The sequence below is a fragment of the Prionailurus bengalensis genome, chromosome B3 (genome assembly GCF_016509475.1).
Source record: "Prionailurus bengalensis isolate Pbe53 chromosome B3, Fcat_Pben_1.1_paternal_pri, whole genome shotgun sequence".
In the NCBI taxonomy this organism is placed as follows: domain Eukaryota; kingdom Metazoa; phylum Chordata; class Mammalia; order Carnivora; family Felidae; genus Prionailurus; species Prionailurus bengalensis.
In genome coordinates this window covers 24289604-24311701 of record NC_057355.1, presented here as the reverse complement: position 1 = coordinate 24311701, position 22098 = coordinate 24289604, and the positions used below count along the sequence as shown (strand labels likewise).

General features: G+C 56.3%; 12 non-coding genes across 12 annotated transcripts; all 12 read right to left on the bottom strand.

The window, feature by feature from the left end:
• Positions 1-937: 937 nt before the first annotated feature.
• On the bottom strand, positions 938-1017 carry LOC122469767. Its single transcript, XR_006293653.1, has one exon. It is a non-coding gene; the product is annotated as a small nucleolar RNA SNORD115 (small nucleolar RNA).
• A 1732-nt stretch (positions 1018-2749) lies between these two features.
• On the bottom strand, positions 2750-2830 carry LOC122469747. The gene has a single exon (XR_006293630.1). It is a non-coding gene; the product is annotated as a small nucleolar RNA SNORD115 (small nucleolar RNA).
• A 1729-nt stretch (positions 2831-4559) lies between these two features.
• Positions 4560-4640, bottom strand: LOC122469752. Its single transcript, XR_006293636.1, has one exon. It is a non-coding gene; the product is annotated as a small nucleolar RNA SNORD115 (small nucleolar RNA).
• Positions 4641-6393: 1753 nt separating this feature from the next.
• On the bottom strand, positions 6394-6474 carry LOC122469760. The gene has a single exon (XR_006293644.1). It is a non-coding gene; the product is annotated as a small nucleolar RNA SNORD115 (small nucleolar RNA).
• Positions 6475-8170: 1696 nt separating this feature from the next.
• LOC122469748 lies at positions 8171-8251 on the bottom strand. Its single transcript, XR_006293631.1, has one exon. It is a non-coding gene; the product is annotated as a small nucleolar RNA SNORD115 (small nucleolar RNA).
• A 1624-nt stretch (positions 8252-9875) lies between these two features.
• Positions 9876-9955, bottom strand: LOC122469771. Its single transcript, XR_006293657.1, has one exon. It is a non-coding gene; the product is annotated as a small nucleolar RNA SNORD115 (small nucleolar RNA).
• Positions 9956-11632: 1677 nt separating this feature from the next.
• On the bottom strand, positions 11633-11712 carry LOC122469769. Its single transcript, XR_006293655.1, has one exon. It is a non-coding gene; the product is annotated as a small nucleolar RNA SNORD115 (small nucleolar RNA).
• Positions 11713-13444: 1732 nt separating this feature from the next.
• Positions 13445-13525, bottom strand: LOC122469754. Its single transcript, XR_006293638.1, has one exon. It is a non-coding gene; the product is annotated as a small nucleolar RNA SNORD115 (small nucleolar RNA).
• Positions 13526-15286: 1761 nt separating this feature from the next.
• On the bottom strand, positions 15287-15367 carry LOC122469774. The gene has a single exon (XR_006293659.1). It is a non-coding gene; the product is annotated as a small nucleolar RNA SNORD115 (small nucleolar RNA).
• Positions 15368-17093: 1726 nt separating this feature from the next.
• Positions 17094-17174, bottom strand: LOC122469761. Its single transcript, XR_006293646.1, has one exon. It is a non-coding gene; the product is annotated as a small nucleolar RNA SNORD115 (small nucleolar RNA).
• A 1732-nt stretch (positions 17175-18906) lies between these two features.
• LOC122469768 lies at positions 18907-18987 on the bottom strand. Its single transcript, XR_006293654.1, has one exon. It is a non-coding gene; the product is annotated as a small nucleolar RNA SNORD115 (small nucleolar RNA).
• A 1708-nt stretch (positions 18988-20695) lies between these two features.
• On the bottom strand, positions 20696-20776 carry LOC122469757. Its single transcript, XR_006293641.1, has one exon. It is a non-coding gene; the product is annotated as a small nucleolar RNA SNORD115 (small nucleolar RNA).
• Between the last annotated feature and the right edge of the window lie 1322 nt (positions 20777-22098).

The following is a 22098-nucleotide window of genomic DNA, read 5'->3' as shown; positions in this document are numbered from 1 at the left end:
CCAGGCCTGCCCTGGCTCGTGTCACCAACCAAAGGGCCATTGTCAGACAAAACCCCATACAGCTGTGGGATGACCCCGGGGGCCCACAAGGACACGCGAGAACCAGACGGTGCCAATGGTGAAGAACCTGGCGGCAGGAGCCTGTATACAACTCGGGGTCTGGGCCACGTTGCCAGCATTTTTCGGATACCGTCTACCCGTTGTGCCAAAGCTGTCTAGTCTCCATCCAGGTAACCCCCGCCAGGCCCCTGCCTCCAAATCCCATTTGTGAAATTTGGGAGCACCGCTTCCATGCAGGTGGTCACACTGTTCGTCTGCAATGCCCACCGCAGCATGTTGTGTGCCTACTAAGGCATCAGTGATTCTGACATCAACTGGAGTGCCCTCCCACACTGGGAAACGTGTCCCATGGTCCGTCAAGTAAGAGGATCCCATGGGGGACCATGGCATCCCTTACAAGTGTCGCGGGTGACCTGTTTTTTCCAGACAACCATGTGTACAGGTCAGACTTTCAGGGACACACCTGCCCTCTGGGGCGAGGACGAAGCCCCAGTCCCACAAGATGGCTGGAGTTTCCCTGAGGGCTGCCTCGCCTGTAGGCCAAAGGTCAGCGGGTCTCTGGGGTCTGACACAGGCATCCACTCTCCTCCCTTGGTCAGCTCAATAGCAAGACCACGGTCACCAAGACGACATCCCACTGAAAGACACGAGGACACCAAGGGAGTTTAGGTTCCCAGGGATGAGTCCTGGGAAGTACTAGTAATGGGCACGCAGCTCCCCAGGGTGGGAGCACGTCTTATGCGTGCAGAGGCCCAGAAACCGGGGAGACCCCCACTGGGGAGGCTTGAGGGATCTGTCACCTCGAGCCCCAGGTGCCAGTGCTCCGCAAGGCCCAAAGGGGTCCCCAGGATCCTGCCTCAGTGCCATGCCTTCCACTGGTCCTCAGCATAATCCTATTGAGCATAATTTTTGGTCATCATCTGTCTTCGAGACCATATGAGTTCTCATCATTGACCCAACCAAGGCAGTCCCCACCCGCCTCTGCCTTCTACACGCCAGCTAAACATGCTTACCAGAGAAGTTTTTTGATGTGTGGCATGGCTATGGGGGCCCCTGGCTTGAGGCTTGTTCCCGACAGTGGGCCAAATGTCCCTCCATGCACCAGGTGGGATCTCGGTGGGGGCGTGGTATCTGCGTGGAGAGAGGCAGCTCAGCAATGACAAAACTCCTTCCCCTTCTGACCTCACCTTGTGGCAATGGGAGGGATCTCAGAATCCGTGGGGCTGGGAGTGCATTCATGACACAATCCTGCATTCCTGGCCTGGTGGGAAGGAAGGCAGCAGCATATCCACAAGCCCCTTAGCCTCTGAGGCTCCACTGGAAACAAGGGAATTTAAGCACCATAGGCATCTGAGCATGGAGGCTGCCACAGCAGGCACCAGGCCACACGCACATGTCTTCCTGCAGCGTGATTGGGACAGACCTTGGCAGGTTGGTGGCAGGCAGAATCCAGGCCTTGGGTGGCAGGGACCAGCCCTGAGTTTTGCCAGGAATGGGCATGCATGGGGCCCCAGAAGGGCCCACAAACGCTATCACGCAGACACAATAGCAAGATCCCTTGGGGGAACAAGTCCCTGACGGGTATCCCACCAGCATCGAACACTGTCTCCATCACCACTGCACCATGGTTCCGGTGGGGACACCTCATCCCTTCCCGACTTTGAGATTATGGTGAGGGAATGGTGAGGGGCAAGCACAGTTCCCCAGGGCCTTCAAACTCACTGGGTCCTGGTGTCACAAGTCAAGTACCCCGCGTGCCCTGGCTTGTGGCACCATTCAAAGGGCCATTGTCAGACAAAGCCCCATACAGCTGCAGGATGACCCCTGGGGCCCATAAGGACACGTGACTACCAGGCAGTGACAATGGTGAAGAACCCGGACGCAGGAGCCTACATGCCACTCAGAGTCAGGACCACCCTGCCAGCATTTTTCAGATACCGTCTACCCGTTATGCCAAAGCTGTCTAGTGTCCATCCAGGTAACCCCGGGTCTGGTCCCTGTCTCCAAAGGCCATTGTGTGAGAGTTGGGCGCATCGCTTTCAGGCAGGAGATCACATTGGCCGTCTGCAATGCCCACCACAGCACATAGCATGCCTACTAAGGCATCAGTGATTCTGACATCAACCAGAGTTCCCACCCACACTCGGAAAGGGGCCCATGGGCAGTCAAGTATGAGGATCTCGCGGGGGTTCATGGCATCTCTTGCAGGTGTCGCAGGTGACCTTTTTTTCCAGATACCCTAGTGCACAGGGGAGATGTTCAAGGACACGCCTGCCCTCTGGGTTGAGGAGGAAGCCCCAGTCCCACAAGATGGCTGGCGTTGTCCTGAGGGCTCCTTCGACAATCTGCCCAAGGACACTATATCTCTCGGTACTCACACAGGCATCCACTCTCCTACCACGGAGGACCCAATGGCGAGACCCTGGTCACCAAGACGACGTCCCACTGAAAGACACTGGGACACCAAGGGAGCTTAGTTGGGTTCCCAGGGATGAGTCCCGGGAAGCACTAGTAATGGGCACACAATGCCCCAGGGCGGGAGCACGTCTTAGACACAAGGAGGCCCAGAGACTGGGAAGAGTCCCAATGGGGAGCCTCGAGGGATCAGTGGCCTCGAGCCCCAGGATCCAGCGTTATGCCAGGGCCACAGGGGTCCCTAGGATACTGCCTCTGTTTGGCGCCCCCCACTGGGCCTCAGTGTAATCCTATTGAGCATAATTTTTAGGTCATCATCTGTCTTCGAGACCATATGAGTTCTCATCATTGACCCAACCAAGGCAGTCCCCACACGCCTCTGTGTTCTACCTGCCCGCTCAACATGCTTACCAGAGAGGGGTTGTGATGCGCAGGGTGGCCTTGAGGGCCCGTGGCTTGGGGCCTGTTCCTGAAGATGGGCCAAACTCCCCTCCGTGTGCCAGGTGGGATCTCAGTCGGGGTGCGTGATCTGCGCAGAGTGAGGCAGGTAAGCAATGACAAACGCCTTCCCCATCAGACCTCACCTGTGGCAGTGGGAAGGATCTCAGAATGCGCGGGGCTGGGACTGCATTCATGACACAATCCTGCAATCCTGGCCTGGTGGGAAGGAAGGCTGCAGCATGTCCACAAGACTCTCTGCCTCTGTGGCTCCACTGGAAACAAGGAAATTCAAGACCCACTGGCGTCTGAGCATGGAGGCTGCCACATCATGCACCAGGCCACATGCACAGGTCTTCCCGCAGCATGATTGGGACAAACCTTGGCAGGTCGGTGGCAGGCAGAATCCCGGGCCTTGGCTGGCAGGGAGGTGGCCCTGCATTTTGCCAGGAATGGGCGGGCATGGGGCCCCAGAAGGGCCCACGAATGCTACCATGCAGATACAACGCCAAGATCCCTTGGGGGAACATGGCCCTGACAGGCACCCAACCATCATCCAACACTGTCTCCATCACCACTGCTCCATGGCTCCTGTGGGGATGCCTCATCCCTTCCCGTGTTTGAGATTATGGTGAGGGAAGGGTGAGAGGCCAGCATGGTTCCCCAGCACCCTCAAACACACTGAGACTCAGGGTCACAAGTCAAGAACCCCAGCATACCCAGCTTCATGGCACCGACTAAAGGGCCATTGTCAGACAAAGCCCCATACAGCTGCGGGACGACTTGGGCCCATAAGGACATGCAACCACCAGAAGGTGCCAATGGTGAAGAACATGGAGGCAGGAGCCCACATGCCACTTGGGGTCTGGGCCATGCTACCTGAATTTTTCGGGCATCATCTACCCGTTATGCCAAAACTGTCTAGTGTCCATCCAGGTAACTCTGGGCCCAGCCCCTGCCTCCAAAGCCCATTGCATGAAATTTGGACGCACCACTTCCAAGCAGGAGGTCACATTGGCTGTCTGCAATGCCCACGGCAGCACATCGCTTGCCTACTAAGGCATCAGTCATTCTTACATCAACTGGAATGCCTTCCTACACTGGGAAACATGACCCATGGGCTGACAAGTAAGAGGATACCGCGGGTGACTGTGGAACCCTTGCAGGTGTTGTGGGTGACCTGTTTTTTTGCAGACACCCCAGTGCACAATGGAGATGTTCAGGGATACTCCAGCCCTCTGGTGCCAGGATGAAGCCCCAGTCCCACAAGATGGCTGGCATTTCCCTGTGGGCTTCCTCACCAATTGGCCCAAGGGTACTGGATCTTTGGGTACTCATAGACATCTACTCTCCTCCCATGGTGGGCTCAATGGCATGACCCTGGTCACCAAGACGACATCCCACTGAAAGACACCAGGACACCAAGGGAGCTGAGTTGGGTTGCCAGGGATGAGTCCCGGGAAGCACTAGTAATGGGCACAAATGCCCCAGGGCGGGAGCACGTCTTAGGTGCATGGAGACCTAGAGACCGGGGAGAGCCCCACTGGGGACACTCAAGGGATTGGTCGCATTGAGCCCCAGATGCCAGCGCTATGCCAAAGCCACAGGGGTCACCAGGATCCAGGCTCAGTGTGGTGCCCTCCACTGGGCCTCAGTGTAATCCTATTGAGCATAATTTTTAGGTCATCATCTGTCTTCGAGACCATATGAGTTCTCATCATTGACCTAACCAAGGCAGTCCCCACACGCCTCTGTATTCTACCTGCCCGCTCAACATGCTTACCAGAGAGGGATTGTGATGTGCAGGGTGGCCATTAGGGCCCTGGCTTGGGGCCAATTCCCGAAGATAGGCCAAACTCCCCTCCGTGCACCAGGTGGGATATTGAACGGGGCGCAGGATCTGCACAGAGAGAGGCAGCTCAGCAATGACAAACACCTTTCCCATCAGACGTCACCTTGTGGCAATGGGAGGGATCTCAGAATGCACAGGGCTGGAACTGCATTCATGATGCAATCCTGCAATCCTGGCCTGGCGGGAAGGAAGGCTGCAGTGTGTCCACAAGGCTCTTAGCCTCTGTGGCTCCACAGGAAACAAGGAAATTCAAGCCCCACAGGCGTCTTGGCATGGAGGCTGCCACAGCAGGCACCAGGCCACATGCACAGGTCCTCCCACAGCATGATTGGGACAGATCTTGGTGGGTCAGTGGCAGGCAGAATCCCGGCCTTGGCTGGCAGGGACCAGCCCTGAATTTTGCCAGGAAGGGGAAATGGGCCCAGGAATGGGCATGGGGCCCCGGAAGGGCCCACGAGTGCTACCACACAGACGTAACACCAAGATCTCTTGTGGGATCAGGGCCCTGACATGCATCCCACCAGGATCCAACATTGTCTCCATAGCACTGCTCCATGGCTCCCGTGGGGACACCTCATCCCTTCCCATCTTTGAGAGTATGGTGAGAGAAGGGTGAGGGTCTAGCATGGTTCCCAGCACCTTCAAACTCACTGGGACTCGGGGTCACAAGTCAAGAACCACATTGTGCCCTGGCTTGTGTACCTGCCAAAGGGCCTTTGTCAGACAAAACCCCATCAAGCTGTGGGACGACCCAAGGGTCCCATAAGGACACGTGACCACCAGACAGTGCCAATTGTGAAGAACCTGGGGACAGGAGCCCGCATGCCTTCAGAGTCTGGGCCACCCTGCCAACATTTTTCAGGTACCGTCTACCTGCCATGCCAAAGCTGTCTAGTGTCCAGCTAGGTAACCCCGGGCCAGGCCACTGTCTCCAAAGGCCATTGTGTGAAATTTGGGCACACCGCTTCCACACAGGTGGTCACCTTGGCCGTCTGCAATGCTCACTGCAGCATGTCGCATGCCTACTAAGGCATCAGTGATTCTGACATCGACTGGAGTGCCCTCCCACACTGGGAAATGTGGCCCATGGGCTGACAAGGAAGAGGATCTCACAGGGGATTGTGGCATCCCTTGCAGGTGTTGCGGGTGACCTGTGTTTTTCAGACAGCCTAGTGCACAGGAGAGACCTTCAGGGATACAGCAGCCCTCTGGGGTTAACACGAAGCCTAAGTCCAAAAGATGGCTGGTGTTGCCCTGAGGATTCCCTCACCAATAGGCCCAAGGGCCCTAATCTCCAGGTACTCACAGGCATCCATTCTCCTCCCATGGTGGGCTCAATGGCGAGACCCTGGTCACCAAGACCCTGGTCACCAAGATCCTGGTCACTGAAAGACACCAGGACACCAAGGGAGCTTAGTTGGGTTCCCAGGAATGAGTCCCGGGAAGCCCTAGTAATAGGTGCACAACGCCCTAGGGCAGGAGCACATCTTAGGCACACAGAGGCACAGAGGCCAGGGAGAATCTCACTGGGGAATCTCGAGGGATCGGTGGCCTCGATCCCAAGGTGCCAGCGCTATGCCAGGTCACAGGGGTCACCAGGATCCCGCCTCAGTGAGGTGCCCTTCACTGGGCCTCAATGTAATCCTATTGAGCATAATTTTTAGGTCTTCATCTGTCTTGGGGATCATATGAGTTCGCATCATTGACCCAACCAAGGCAGTCCCCACCCGCCTCTGCCTTCTACCCTCTAGCTCAACATCCTTACCAGAGAGGTGTTGTGATGTGTGGCATGGCCATGAGGGCCCCTGGCTTGGGGTTGATCCCAAAGATGGGCCAAACTCCCCTCCGTGTGCCAGGTGGGTTCGCAGTGGGGGCGTGGGATCTTTGCAGAGAGAGGCAGCTGAGGAATGACAAAACGCCTTCCCCATCAGACCTCACCTTGTGGCAGTGGAAGGGATCTCAGAATGCACGAGGCTGGGACTGCATTCATGATGCCAGAAAAATCCTGGCCTGGCGGGAAGGAAGTCTGCACTGCTTCCACAAGGCCCTCAGCCTCTGTGGCTCCACTGGAAACAAGGGAATTCAAGCCCCACAGGTCTCTGAGCATGGAGGCTGCCACAGCAGGCACCAGGCCACATGCACAGGTCTTCCTGCAGCATGATATGACAGACCTTGGCGGGTCATTGGCAGACAAAATCCCAGGCCTTGGCTAGCAGGGACCGGTACTGCGTTTTTCCAGGAATGGGCAGGTTGGGGCCACGTAAGGGCCCATGAACGCTACCATGCAGATGCAAGGCCCAGACACCTTAGGGGAACAGGGCCCTGATGGGCATCCCATCAGCATCCAGCAGTGTCTCCATCAGCGCTGCTCCATGGCACCCATGGGGACACCTCATCCCTTCCTGTCTTTGACGTTATGGTGAGGGAAGGGTGAGGGGCAAGCACGGTTCCCCAGCACCTTCAAACTCACTGGGACTTGGGGTCACAAGTCAAGAACCCCAGTGTGTCCAGCCTCATGGCACCGACCAAAGGGCCATTGTCAGACAAAGCCCCATACAGCTGCAGGACGACCCCTGGGGCCCATAGGACATGCGACCACCAGATGGGGCTAACGGTGAAGAACCCAGAGGCAGGAGCCTGCATGCCACTTGGGGTCTGGGCCATGCTACCAGCATTTTTCATGTACCGTCTACCCGTTATGCCAAAGCTGTCAAATGTCCATCCAGGTAACCCCCGGCACAGCCCCTGCCTCCGAAGCACATTGCGTGAAATTTGGGCTCACTGCTTCCATGCAGGTGGTCACATTGGCCATCTGCAATGCCCACCGCAGCATGTTGCTTGCCTACTAAGGCATCAGTGATTCTGACATCAACTGGAGTGCCCTCCCACACTGGGAAATGTGGCCCATGGGCTGTCAAGTAAGATCCCTTGGGGGACTGTGTCATTCCTTGCAGGTGTCAAGGGTGTCCTGTTTTTCCAGACAGCCTAGTGCACAGGTCAGATGTTCAGGGACACGCCAGCTCTCCGGGACGAGGTTGAAATCCCAGTCCTAGAACATGCCTCGCCAATCGCCCAAGGGCATTTGGTCTCGGGTATCACAGGCATTCATTCTCCCACGGTGGGCTCAATGGCGAGATACTGGTCACTAATGCAACGTCCCACTGAACGACACCAGGACACCATGGCATCTTAGTTGGGTTCCCAGAAATAAGTCCCGGGAAGCACTAGTAATGGGCACACAACGCCCTAGGGCAGGAGCACGTCTTAGGCGTGTAGAGCCCCAGAAACCAGGGAGAGCCCCCCTGGAGAGCCTCGAGGGATCGGTGGCCTTGAGCCCCAGGAGCCAGCACTTTTCCAGGGCCACAGCAGTCCCCAGCATCCCGCCTCAGTGTGGTGCCCTCCACTGGGCCTCAGCATAATCCTATTGAGCATAATTTTTAGGTCATCATCTGTCTTCGAGACCATATGAGTTCTCATCATTGACCCAAACAAGGCAGTCCCCACCCACCTGTGCCTTCTACCCACCAGCTCAACATGCTTACCAGAGAGCATTTGTGATGTGTAGGGTGGCCATGGGGGTGCCCCTTGGTTCGGGGCAACTTCCCGAGTATGGACCAAACTCCCCTCCGTGCACCAGGTGGGATCTTGGTCAGGGCTTGGGATCTGCGCAGAGAGAGGCAGCTCAGCAGTGACCAACACCTTCCCCATCAGACCTCACTTTGTGGCAGTGGGAGGGATCTCAGAATCCGTGGGGCTGGGAGTGCATTCATGACGCAATCCTGCAATCCTGGCCTGGCAGGAAGGAAGGCTGCAGTGTGTCCACAAGGTTCTCAGCCTCTGTGGCTCCACAGAAAACAAGGGAATTCAAGATCCACAGAAGTCTGAGCATGGAGGCTGCCACAGCAGGCACCAGGCCATATGCACAGGTCTTCCTGCAGTGTGATTGGGACAGACCTTGGCGGGTCTGTGGCAGACACAATCCCGGGATTTTGCTGGCAGGGACCTGCCTTGTGTTTTTTCCAGGAATAGGCAGGTATAGGCCCCAGAAGGGCCCACGAACACTACCACGCAGATGCAATGCCAAGATCCCTTGGGGGAACAGGGCCCTGATGGGCATCCCACCAGCATCTAACACTGTCTCCATCACCACTGCTCCATGTCTCCTGTGGGGGCACCTCATCCCTACTCGTCTTTGAGATTATGGTGAGGGAAGGGTGAGGAGCCAGCACAGTTCCCTAGTGCCTTCACACTCATTGGGACTCGGGGTCACAAGTCAAAAAGCACAGCGTGTCCTGGGATGTGGCACCAACCAAAGGACCAATGTCAGACAAAACCCCATTGAGCTGCAGAATGACCCATGGGCCCCATAAAGACACGTGACCACCAGACGGTGCCAATTGTGAAGAAACTGGGGGCAGGAGCCGGCATGCCACTTGGGGTCCGGGCCATGCTGCCAGGTTTTTTCAGATACCATCTACCCATTATACCAAAGCTGTCTAGTGTCCATTTTGGTAACCCCAGGTCTGGTCCCTGCCTCCAAAGCCCATTGCGTGAAATTTAGGTGCACCACTTCCAGGCAGGAGGTCACATTGGCCGTCAGCAATGCCCACCGCAGCATGTCACGTGCCTGCTAAGGCATCAGTGATTGTGACATCAACCAGAGTTGATGGGAAACGTGGCCCATGGTCCTTCAAGTAATAGGATCTCCCGGGGTTCAGGGCATCCCTTGCAGGTTTCGAGGGTGTCCTGTGTTTTCCAGACAGCCTAGTGCAGAGGGGAGATGTTCAGGGACATGCCAACCCTCTGGGGAGAGGACGAAGCCCCAGTCCCACAAGATGGTGACCCTGGTCACCAAGACGACATTCCACTGAAAGACATCAGGACACCGAGGGAGCTTAGTTGGGTTCCCAGGGATGAATCCCGGGAAGGACTAGTAATGGGCACACAACACTCCTGGGCGGGAGCACATCCTTCATGTGCAGAGGCTCAGAGACTGGGGAGAGCCCACTGGGGAGCCTCGAGTGATCGGTCGCCTCAAGCCCCAGGTACCGGCACTACACGAGAGCCACAGGGGTCCACAGGATTCTGCCTCAGTTCGGTGCCCTCCAATGGGCCTCAGGTAATCCTATTGAACATAATCTTTAGGTCATCATCTGTCTTCCAGACCATATGAGTTCTCATCATTGACTCAACAGAAGCAGTCCCCTCCCGCCGCTGCCTTCTACCCGTGAGCTCAACATGCTTACCAGAGAGTGTTTGTGATGATCTGGGTGGCCATTAGGGCCCCTGGCTCGGGGCCTGTTCCTGAAGATAGGCCAAACTCCTCTCAGTGTGCCAGGTGGGATCTCAGTTGGGGCCCGGGATGTGCACAGAGAGAGGCAGCTCAGCAATGACAAATACCTTCCCCATCAGACCTCCCTGTGGCAATGGGAGGGATCTCAGAATGGGCGGGGCTGGGACTGCATTCATGACTCAAACCTGCAATCCTGGTCTGGTGAGAAGGAAGGCTGCAGCGTGTCCACAAGGCCTTCAATATCTGTGGCTCCACTGGAAACAAGGGAATTCAAGCCCCACAGCATCTGAAAATGGAGGCTGCCACAGCAGGCACCAGGCTACACGCACAGGTCTTCCCACAGCATGATTGGGACAGACCCTTGGTGGGTCGGTTGCAGGCAGAAACCCGGGCCTTGGCTGGCAGGGCCCAGCCATGTGTTCCCCATGAATGTATGGGCATGGGGCCCCAGAAGGGCCCATGAATGCTACCACACAGACGCAATACCAAGATCCCTTTAGGGAACAGGGCCCTGACGGGCAGCCCACCAGCATCCAACACTGTCTCCACCACTGCTCCATGGCTCCTGTGGGGACACCTCATCCCTTCCCATCTTTGAGAGCATGGTGTGGGTAGGGTGAGGGGCCTGCACGGTTCCCCAGCGCCTTCAAACTCAGTAGGACTCAGGGTCAGAAGTCAAGAACCACAGCGTGCCTTTGATTGTGGCATCACCCAAAGGGCCATTGTCAGACAAAACCCCATCTAGCTACGGGACCACCCACGGGCCCCATATGGACATGCCACCACCAGAGGGTGTCCATGGTGAAGAACCTGGGTGCAGGAGCCTGCATGCCACTTGGGTCTGGGCCACACTGCCAGCATTTTTCGGATACTGTCTACCAGTTATTCCAAAGCTCTAGTGTCCATCCAGGTATCCCCGAGTCCGGCCCCTGCCTCAAAGCCCATTGCGTGAAATTTGGGCACACCACTTCCACGCAGGAGGTCACATTGGCCATCTGCAATGCCCACTCTAGCAGGTCGAGTGTCTACTAAGGCATCAGTGATTCTGACATCAACTGGAGCGCTCTCCCACACTGGGGAGAGCATCCCTTACATGTGTTGTGGGTGACCTGTTTTTTCCAGACAGCCAAGTTCAAGGTCAGACATTCAGGGACATGCCAGCCCTCTGGGGCAAGGATGAAGCCCCAGTCCCAGAAATAGCTGGCATTGCACTGAGGGCTCCCTCATCAATCGGCTCAAGGGCACTGGATTTCCAGGTACTCACACAGGCATCCACTCTCCTCCCATGGTGGTCTCAATGGCGAGACCCTGGTCACCAAGACAACGTCCCACCGAAAGACACCAGGACACCGAGGGAGCTTAGTTGGGTTCCAGGGATGAGTCCCAGGAAGCACTAGTAATGGGCACACAATGCCCCAGGGCGGGAGCAGGTCTTAGGTGTGTGGAGGCCCAGAGACACGGGAGAGCCCCACTGGGGAGCCTCAAGGGATCGGTGGCCTCGAACCCCACTTGCCAGAGCTTCGCCAGGACCACAGGAGTTCCCAGGATCCCACCTCAGTTTGGTGCCCTCCACTGGGCCTTAGGTAATCCTATTGAGCATAATTTTTAGGTCATCATCTGTCTTCGAGACCATATGAGTTCTTATCATTGACCCAAACAAGGCAGTCCCCTCCCTCCTATGCCTCCTACCCACCAACTCAACATGCTTACCAGAGAGGGTTTGTAATGCGCAGGGTGTCCATGATGGCCCCTGGCTCGGGGTGTGTTCCTGAAGATGGGCCAAACTCTCCTCCATGCGACAGGTGGGATCTTGGTCGGGGTGTGTGATCTGCGCAGAGAGAGGAAGCTCAGCAATGACAAATGCCTTCCCCATCAGACCTCACCTTGTGGCAATGGGAGGGATCTCAGAATCTGTGGGGCTGGGAGTGCATTCATGATGAAATCCTGCAATCCTGGCTTGGCGGGAAGGAAGGCTGAAGCATGTCCACAAGGCTCTCAGGCTCTGTGGCACCACTGGAAACAAAGGAATTCAAGCCCCACAGGAGTCTGAGCATGGAGACTGCCACATTAGGCACCAGGCCACATGCACAGGTCTTCCCACAGCGTGATTGGGACAGACCTTGGCAGGTCAGTGGCAGGCAGAATCCTGGGCCTTGGCTGGCAGGGACCGGCCCTGAATTTTGCCAGGAATGGGTGGGCATGGGGCCCTGGAATGTCCCATGAACCCTACCACGCAGATGCAACGCCAAGATCCCTTGGAGGAACAGGGCCCTGACGGGCATCCCATCAGCATCCAACACTTTCTCCATCAGCACTGCTCCATGGCTCCTGTGGGGACACCTCATCCCTTCCCATCTTTGAGATTACGGTGAGGGAAGGGTGATGGCCCAACACGGTTCCCCAGTGCCTCCAAACTCAGTAGGATTCGGGGTCACAAGTCAAGAACCACAGCGTGCCTTGGCTCGTTGCACCGATCAAAGGGCCATAGTCAGACAAAACACCATCGAGCTGCGGGACCACCCACAGGCTCCATAAGGACAGGCGAACACCTGAGGGTGCCAATCATGAAGAACCCAGGGGCAGGAGCCCGTATGCCACTTGGGTCTGGGCCACGCTGCCAGCATTTTTCAAATATCATCTACCCGTTATGTCAAAGCTGTCTATTGTCTGTCCATGCAACCCTGAGTCCGGCCCTTGTTTCCAAAGCCCATTGTGTGAAATTTGGGCACACTGCATCCAGGCAGGAGGTCACATTGACCGTCTGCAATGCCCACTGCAGCACATCACGTGCCTACTTAGGTATCAGTGATTCTGATATCAACCAGAACACCCTCCCACACTGGGAAACGTGGCCCATGGGCCATCAAGTAATAGGATCTCGGGGGGGATCATGGCATCCCTTGCAGGTGTTGCGGGTGATCTGTTTTTTCCAGACACCCTAGTGCACAGGGGAGATGTTCAGAGACATTCCAGCACTCTGGGTGAGGACGAAGCCCCAGTCCCAGAAGATGGCTGGCATTGCCCTGAGGGCTCCCTCGCCAATTGGCCCAAGGTCACTGGATCTCCGGGTACTCACACAGGCATCCACTCTCCTTCCATGGTGGGCTCAATGGTGAGACCCTGGTCACAAAGACGATGTCCCACTGAAAGACACCAGGACACTGAGGGATCTTAGTTGGTTTCCCAGGAATGAGTCCCGGGAAGCCCTAGTAATGGGCACACAACTTCCCAGGGCAGTAGCACGTCTTAGGCATGTGGAGGCCCAGAGACCAGGGAGAACCCCACTGGGGAACCTCGAGGGATCGGTCGCCTCTAGCCCAGGTGCCAGCGCTACGCCATGGCCACAGGGGTCCCCAGGATCCTGCCTCAGTTCGGTGCCCTCCAGTGGGCCTCAGCATAATCATGTTGAGCATAATTTTTAGGTCATCATCTGTCTTCGAGACCATATGAGTTCTCATCATTGACCCAAGTAAGGCAGTCCCCACCCGCCTCTGCCTTCTACCTGCCAGGTCAATCTGCTTAACAGAGAGGGTTTGTGATGCACAGGGTGGCCATGGAGGCCCCTGGCTCAGAGCCTGTTCCCGAAGATGGGCCAAACTCCCCTCCAGGTGCCAGGTGGGATCTCGGTTGGGGCGCAGGATCTGCGCAGAGAGAGGCAGCTCAAGATTGACACACACTCTCCCCATCAGACCTCACTTTGTGGCAATGGGAGGGATCTCAGAATGTGGGGGGCCGGGACTGCATTCATGTTGGCATCGTGCAATGCTGGCCTGGCAGGAAGGAAGGCTGCAGTGTGTCCACTAGGCCCTCACCCTCTGCGGCTCCACTGGAAACAAGGGAATTTCAGCCCCAAATGATTCTGAGCATGGAGGTTCCCCCAGCAGGCACCAGGCCTGCACACCAGGCTTACACAGGCACCAGGACATGCACAGGTCCTCTTGCAGTGTGATTGGGACATACCTTAACTGGTTGGTGGCAGGCACCATCCCAGGCCTTGGCTGGCAGGGACTGGCCCTGCGTTTTGCCATGAATGGGTGGGCATGGGGTCCAGGAAGGGCCCACGAATGCTACCATGCACATGCAACACCAAGACCCCTTGGGGCATCAGGGCGCTGATGGGCATCCCTCCAGCACCCAACACTGTCTCCATCAGCACTGCTTCATGGCTCCTATGGGGACCCCTCATCACTTCCCGTCTTTGAAATTATGGTGAGGGAAGGGTGAGGGTCCAGCACGGTTCCCCAGCCCCTTCTAAGTCACTGGGACTCGGGATCACAAGTGAAGAACACCAGGTTGCCTGGTTCATGGCACTGACCAAAGGGCTATTGTCAGGAAAAGCCCCATCCAGCTGTGGGATGACCCGCGGGCCCCATAATGACTCATGACCACCAGACGGTGCCAATGGTGAACAATCCAGAGGCAGGAGCCTGCATGCCACTCGAGGTCTGGGCCACACTGCCAGAATTTTTCAGACACTGTCTCCCCGTTATACCAAAGCTGTCTTGTGTCCAGCCAGGGAGCTCCCGGCCTGGCCGCTTCCTCCATAGCCAATTGAGTGAAATTTGGTTGCACCGCTTCCACATAGGAAGTCACAGTGGCCGTCTGCAATGCCCAGCTCAGCACCTCGCATGCCTACTAAGGCATCAGTGATTCTGACATCAACCAGTCTGCCCTCCCACACTGGGAAAACAGGCCCATGGGCCATCAATCAAGAGGATCCTGTGGGGGACCATGGCTTCCCTTGCTGGTGTCATGGGTGACCTGTATTTTCCAGACAGTCTACTGCAAAAGGCAGATGTTCAGGGAGACGTCAGCCCTCTGGGGAAATGATGAATCCCCAGTCCCACAAGATGGCTGGAGTTGCCCTGAGGGCATCCTCACCAATAGGCCCAAGGGCACTGGGTCTCCGGGTACTCACACAGGCATCCACTCTCCTCCCATGGTGGGCACAGTGGCAAGTCCCTGGTCACCAAGACGAGGTCCCACTGAACGACACCCAAAACCTAGGGATCTTAGTTGGGTTCCCAGGGATGAATTCCGGGAAGCACTAGTAATGGACACACAATGTCCCAGGGCAGGAGCATGTCTTTGGTGCACGGAGGGTCAGAGACTGGGGAGAGCGCCACTGGGGAGACTTGAGGGATTGGTCGAGTTGAGCCCCATGTGCCAGCAGTAAGCCAGGGCCACAGGGGTCCCCAGGATCCCGCCTCAGTGAGGTGGCCTCCATTGGGCCACAGCATAATCCTATTGAGCATAATTTTTAGGTCATCATCTGTCTTGGAGACCATATGATTTCTCATCATTTACTCAACCAAGGCAGTCCCCTACCGCCTCTGCCTTCTACCCATCAGCTCAACATGCTTACCAGGGAGGGTTTGTGATTCACAGTGTGGCCTGAGGGCTCCTGGCTCAGGGTCTATTCCAGAAGATGGGCCAAACTCCCCTCCTGGTGCCAGGTGGGATCTTGGTTGGGGCGGGGGATCTGCACAGAAACAGGCAGTTCAGCAATGACACATGCCTTCCCTATCAGACCTCACCTGTGGCAATGGGAGGAATCTCAGAATGGGTGGGGCTGAGACTGCATTCATGACATAATCCTGCAATCCTGGCCTGGCAGGAAGGAAGGCAGCAGCATGTCCACAAGCCCCTTATCCTCTGTGGATCCATTGGAAACAAGGGAATTCGGGCCCAACAGGAATATGAGCATGGAGGCCTCCACAGCAGGAACGAGGCCACATGCACAGGTCCTCCCACAGTGTTATTGGGACAGACCTTGGTGGGTCGATGGCAGACAGCATCCCAGTCATTGACTGGCAGGGAATGGCCCTGTGTTTTGCCAGGAATGGGTGGGCATGGGGCGCTGGAAGGTCACACAAACTCTACCACGCAGACGGAATGCCAAGATATCTTTGGGGATCAGACCCTGATGGACATCCCATCAGTATCCAACTCTGTCTCCATCAGTGCTGCTCCATGGCTCCCATGGGGACACCTCATCCTTTCCTGTCATTGAGATTACAGTGAGGGAAGGGTGAGGGGCCAGCACGGTTCTTCAGTGCCTTCAAACTCACTGGGACTCGGGGTCAAAATTAAGAACCACAGCGTGCTCTGACTGGTGGCACCGACCAAAGGGCCATTGTCAGGCAAAGCCCCATCCAGCTGCGGGACGACCCCTGAGGCCCATAAGGACACGAGACCACCAGACCATGCCAATGGTGAAGAACTCAGGGGCAGGAGACTGGTTGGCACTCAGGTCTGGGCCACACTGCCAGCATTTTTCAGATACCATCTACCCGTTATGCCAAAGCTGTCTAGTGCCCTTCCAGGTAACCCTGGGTCCAGCCCTTGCCTCCAAAGCCCATTGCATGAAATTTGGGCGTACCGCTTCCATGCAGGAGGTCACATTGGCCATCTGCAATGCCCACCACAACACCTCGTGTGCCTACTAATGCATTAGTGATTCTGACATCAACCAGAGCACCCTCCCACACTGGGAAATGTGGTCCATGGTCCCTCAAGAAGAGGATCCTGCTGGGGAACATGGCATCCCTTTCAGGTGTCTGGGTGACTAGTTTTTTCTAGGCAGCCTACTGCACAAGGCAGACTTTCAGGGACATGTCAGCCCTCTGCTGTAGTGACGTAGCCCAGGTCCCACAATATGGGTGGTGTTGCCCAGAGGGCATCCTCGCCAATCGGCCCAAGGTCACTAGGTCTCCAGGTACTCACATAGGCATCCACTCTCCTCCCATGGTGGGCTCAATGGCGAGTCCATGATCACCAAGACAATGTCCCACTGAAAGTCACCTGAAAAAGGGAGGGAGCTTAGTTGGGTTCCCAGAGATGAGTCCCGGGAAGCACTAGTAATGGGCATACAACGCCCCAGGGCGGGAGCATGTCTTAGGTGCGTGGAGGCCCAGTGACCTAGGAGAGCCCCACGGGGAGCCTCGAGATATCGGTGGCCTCAAGCCCCAGGTGCCATTGCTATGCCAGGGCCACAGGGTCCCAGGATCCCGCCTCAGTGCAGTGCCCTCCACTGGGCCTTAGCATAATCCTATTGAGCATAATTTTTAGGTCATCATTTGTCTTTGGGACCATATGAGTTCTCATCATTGACCCAACCAAGGTAGTCCCCTCCCGCCTCTGCCTTCTACCCACAGCTCAACATGCTTACTAGAGAGGGTCTGTGATGAGCAGGGTGGCCATGAGGACCCCTGGCTCGGGGCCTGTTCCCAAAGGTGGGCCAAAATCCCCTCCGTGCGCCATGTGGATTCTTGGTTGGGCTGTGGGATCTGCGCAGAGAGAGGCAAGTCAGCAATGACAACCGACTTCCCCATCAGACCTCACCTTGTGGCAATGGGAGGGATATCAGAATGGGCGGGGCTGGGTCTGCATTCATGATGCCAGAAAAATCCTGGTCTGTCGTGAAGGAAGGCTGCAGTGTGTCCACAAAGCTTTCAGCCTCTGTGGCTCCACTGGAAACAAGGGAATTCAGGGCCCAACAGGAATCTGAGCATGGAGGCCTCCACAGCAGGCACCAGGCCACACGTACAGGTCCTCCCGTAGTGTGATTGGGATAGACCTTGGTGGTTCTTTGGTAGGCAGAATCCCAGGTCTTGGGTGGCAGGGACCGGCCCTGCGTTTTGCCAGGAATGGGCGGGCATGAGGCGCCGGAATGTCCCACGAACGCTACCACGCCAATGCAATGACAAGATCCCTTGGGGGATCAGGGCCTTGTCCAGCATCCCACTAGCATCCAAGACTGTCTCCATCAGTGCTGCTCCATGGCTCCTGTGGGGACACCTCATCCCTTCTTGCCTTTGAGATTATGATGAGGAAAGGGTGAGGGGCCAGCACAGTTCCCCAGCGACTACAAAGTCACTGGCACACGGGGTCACAAGTCAAGAATCCCAGCGTGCCTTGGCTTGTGGCACCAACCAAAGGGCCATTGTCAGGCAAAACCCCTTCCAGCTGTGGGATGATTCATGGGCCGCATAAGGACATGCAACCACCAGACAGTGCCAGTGTTGAACAATCCAGAGGCAGAAGCCCGCATGCTACTTGGTGTCTGGGCCATGCTGCCAACATTTTTCATATACTGTCTAACCTTTATGCCAAAGCTGTCTAGTGTCCAGCCAGGTAGCCCCGGACCTGACCCCTTCCTCCAAAGTCCGTAATGTGAAATTTGGGTGCATCTCTTACCCGCAGGTTGTCACATTGGCCGTATGCATTGCCCACCGCATCACCTCGCATGCCTACTAAGGCATTAGTGATTCTGACATCAACCAGAGCACCACCCACACTGGGAAATGTGGCCCATGGGCTGTCAAGTAAGAGTATCCCATGGGGGACCATGGCATCCCTTGCAGGTGTCGCTGGTGACCTGTGTTTTCCAGACAGCCCACAGCACAGGGCAGACTTTCAGGGACACACCAGCCCTCTGGGGCGAGGACAAAGCCCCAGTCCCACAAGATGGCTGGAGTTGCCCTGAGGGCAGCCTCGCCAATCCGCCAAAGGGCACTGTGTCTCCGGGTACTCACACAGGCATCCACTTTCCTCCCATGGTGGGCTCAATGGTGAGACCCTGGTTGCCAAGACGACGTCCCACTGAAAGACACCAGGACACCGAGGGAGCTCAGTTGGGATCCCAGGGATGAGTCCTGGGAAGCACTAGTAATGGGCACACAATGCCCCAGGGCGGGAGCACGTCTTAGGTGTGCTGAGTTTCAGAGTCCTGGGTGTGCAGCACTGAGGAACCTCGAGGGATCAGTTGCCTCGAGCCCCAGGTGCCAGTGCTACGCCAGGGCCACAGGGTTCCCCAGGATCCTGCCTCAGTGCAGTGCCCTCCATTGGGCCTCAGCTTAATCCTATTGAGCATAATTTGTAGGTAATCATCTGTCTTTGAGACCTTATGAGTTCTCATCACTGACCCAACCAAGGCAGTCCCCACCCACCTCTGCTTTCTACCCACCAGCTCAACATGCTTACCAGAAATGGATTGTGATGTCCTTGGTGGCCATGAGAGCCCCTGGCTCGGGGTCTGTTCCAGATGATTGGCCAAATTCCCCTCCATGCGCCAGGTGGGATCTCGGTCAGGGTGTGGGATCTGTGCAGAGAGAGGCAGGTCAGCAATGACAAACGCCTTCCCCCTCAGACCTCACCTGTGGCAATGGGAGGGATCTCAGAATGTGCGGGGCTGGAATTGCATTCATGACACAATTCTGCAATCCTGGTCTGGCAGGAAAGAAGGCTGCAGCATGTCCACAAGGCCCTCAGACTCTGTGGCTCCACTGGAAAAAAGGTAATTCAGAACCCCACAGGAATCTGAGCATGGAGGCTGCTACAGCAGGCACAGGTCCTCCTGCAACGTGGTTGGGACAGACCTTGGCGAGTAGGTGGCAGGCAGAAACCTGGGCCTTCCTTTCATGGAGTGGCCCTGAGTTTTGCCAGGAATGGGCGGGCATGGGGCCCCAGAAGGGCCCACCAACGCTACCATGCAAACGCAGTGCCAACATCCCTTGGGGCATCAGGGCCTGATGGGCATCCCACTAGCGTCCAACACTGTCTCCATCAGCGCTGCTCCATGACTTCTGTGTGGAAACCCCATCCCTTCCTGTCTTTGAGATTACAGTGAGGGAAGGGTGAGGGGCCAGCACGTTTCCCCAGCGACTTCAACTTCACTGGGACTCGGGGGCACCAGTCCAGATATCCAGCCTGCCCTGACTCATGGTACTGACCCAAGGGCCATTGTCAGGCAAAGCCCCATCCAGCTGTGAGATGACCCATGGGCCCCTTAAGGACACATGACCATTGGACTGGGCCAATGGTGAAGAACCTGGAGCCAGAAGCCTATGTGACACTCTGGGTCCGGGCAAGCTGTGAGCATTTTCCAGATACATTCTACCCCTTATTCCAAAAGTTCTAGTGTCCAGCCATGAAGCCCTGGGCCCGGCCCCTTCCTCCAATGCCCATTGTGAGGAAAATCGGCGGAATCCCCACAGTCGGTTGCCTTGGCTGTCTGCAATGCCCACCACAGCAATTCTGGTGCCTCCCAGGGAGACAGTGATTCTGACATTAACCTGAGAGCCATCCCACACTGGAAAACATAGCCTATGGTCTGTCAATTGAGAGGATCCCACGGGGGACTGTGGCATCCCTTTAAGGTGTTGCAGGTGACCAGTTTTTTCCAGACAGCCTACTGTCCAGGGTAGAGTTTCAAGGACACGCCACCTCTCTGGGGCGATGTTTGAGCCCCAGTCCCACAAGATGGCTTGCCTTGCCCTGAGGTCAGCTTCACCAAATGCCCATGTGCACTGGGTCTCCAGGTACTCACACAGGCATCCACTCTCCTCCCATGGTGGGGTCAATGGTGAGAAAGTGGTCACAAAGTGATGTCCCACTGAAAGACACAAGGACGCTGAGGGAGCTTAGTTGGGTTCCCAGGGATGAGTCGAGAAGCACTAGCAATGGACACACAACACCCCAGGGCCAGAACAGGTCTTAGGCATGTGGAGGTCCATAGACCAAGGAGAACCCCCTTGGTAACCCGGAGGGATTTGTCACCTTGAGCCCCTGGTTCCAGTGGTAATCCAGGGCCACAGGATTCTCCAGGATTGTACTTCAGTGCAATGGCCTCCATTGGGCTTCTGCAGAATCCTATTGAGCATAATTTTTAAGTCATCATCTCTGTTCATGACCATATGAATTCTCATTATTGACCCAACTAAGGCAGTCCCTACATGCCTCTGTCTTCAGCCCTCTGGCTCAACATGGTTAACACAGATTGTTTGTGAAGCGCAGGTTGGCAATTTTTCTTCTGGCTTGCGACCTATTCCTGAAGCTGGGCCAATCTACCCTCCCTGAACCAGGTGGGTTCTATGTCCTGTCACAGGCTCTGTGCAGAAAGATGCAATTCAGCCATGAGAATGCACTTCCCCGTCGTACTTCACCTTTTGCCATTGGGAGAGAGCTCAGAAAGGGTGGTGGTGGACTGCATTCAGACACCAGCAAAAATCCTGGGATGGCAGGAAGGAAGGCTCCAGCGTGGCGCCAAGTCCCTCAGCTTCAGTCCAGTGGCTCCACTGGACACCAGGGAAATCAGAGCCCCACAGGAAACTGATCATGGAGGCTGCAGCATCAGGCACATGGGCAGCCACACATGACCCCTCACAGTGCAATTGGGACACCCCTTTGTGGGCCTGGGGCATGCAGAATCCTGGGACATCACTGGCGGGGCCAGCCTTGGGCTTTGCCATGGATGGGCAGGCATGGTGTCCTGGAACAGGTCACAGATGCTGCCCGGGGGACCCAACACAAAAATTAGTTGGGTGTCCTGGGATATGGCATGCATCCCGCCAGTGTCCATCACCATCCACAACCAGCGCTCCTTCATGTCTCCCATTTGGACACCTCATCCCTTCCTGTCTTTGCACTTAAGGTTATTGCTAGGAGAGGGGCTACCATGGTTCCCCAGTGACTTCAACCTCATTGGGAATTGGGCCACAAGTCAAGAACCCCAGCATGCCCTGTCTCATGGCGCCAACCAAAAGGCTATCATCAGGCCAAGTGCCAACCAGTTTGGGGAATTCCCACAGGCCCCATAAGGACATGAATCCATAAGTCATGGCCAATGGTGAAGATCTAGGAGTCAGGAGCCCGAATGCCACCCGAGGTCCAGTCCATGTTTCCAGCAATTTTTGGACACCATCTACGTGCTATGCCAAAGCTATCTAGTGTCCAGCCAGGTAGCCCCAGTCCCAGCATCTTCCTCCATCACCCATTGCATGAAATTTTGGTGGGAACTTTTCCCCGTAGGAGGTCATGGGTGGGGGGCTCCAATGCCCACTGCCGTACCTCGCATTCCTCCAAGGGCCTCAGTGATTCTGACATCAACCTGACAGCCTTCCTACAGTGGAGAACACAGCTTACAGGCTGGCAGGAAAGAGGATCCCTTGGAGGACCACGCAATCCCTTGCCTCAGTGTATGAGCACAGGGATGCACTCACCTCTTCTTATTGGTGCTGCCTCGAGACCCTGTCACGAT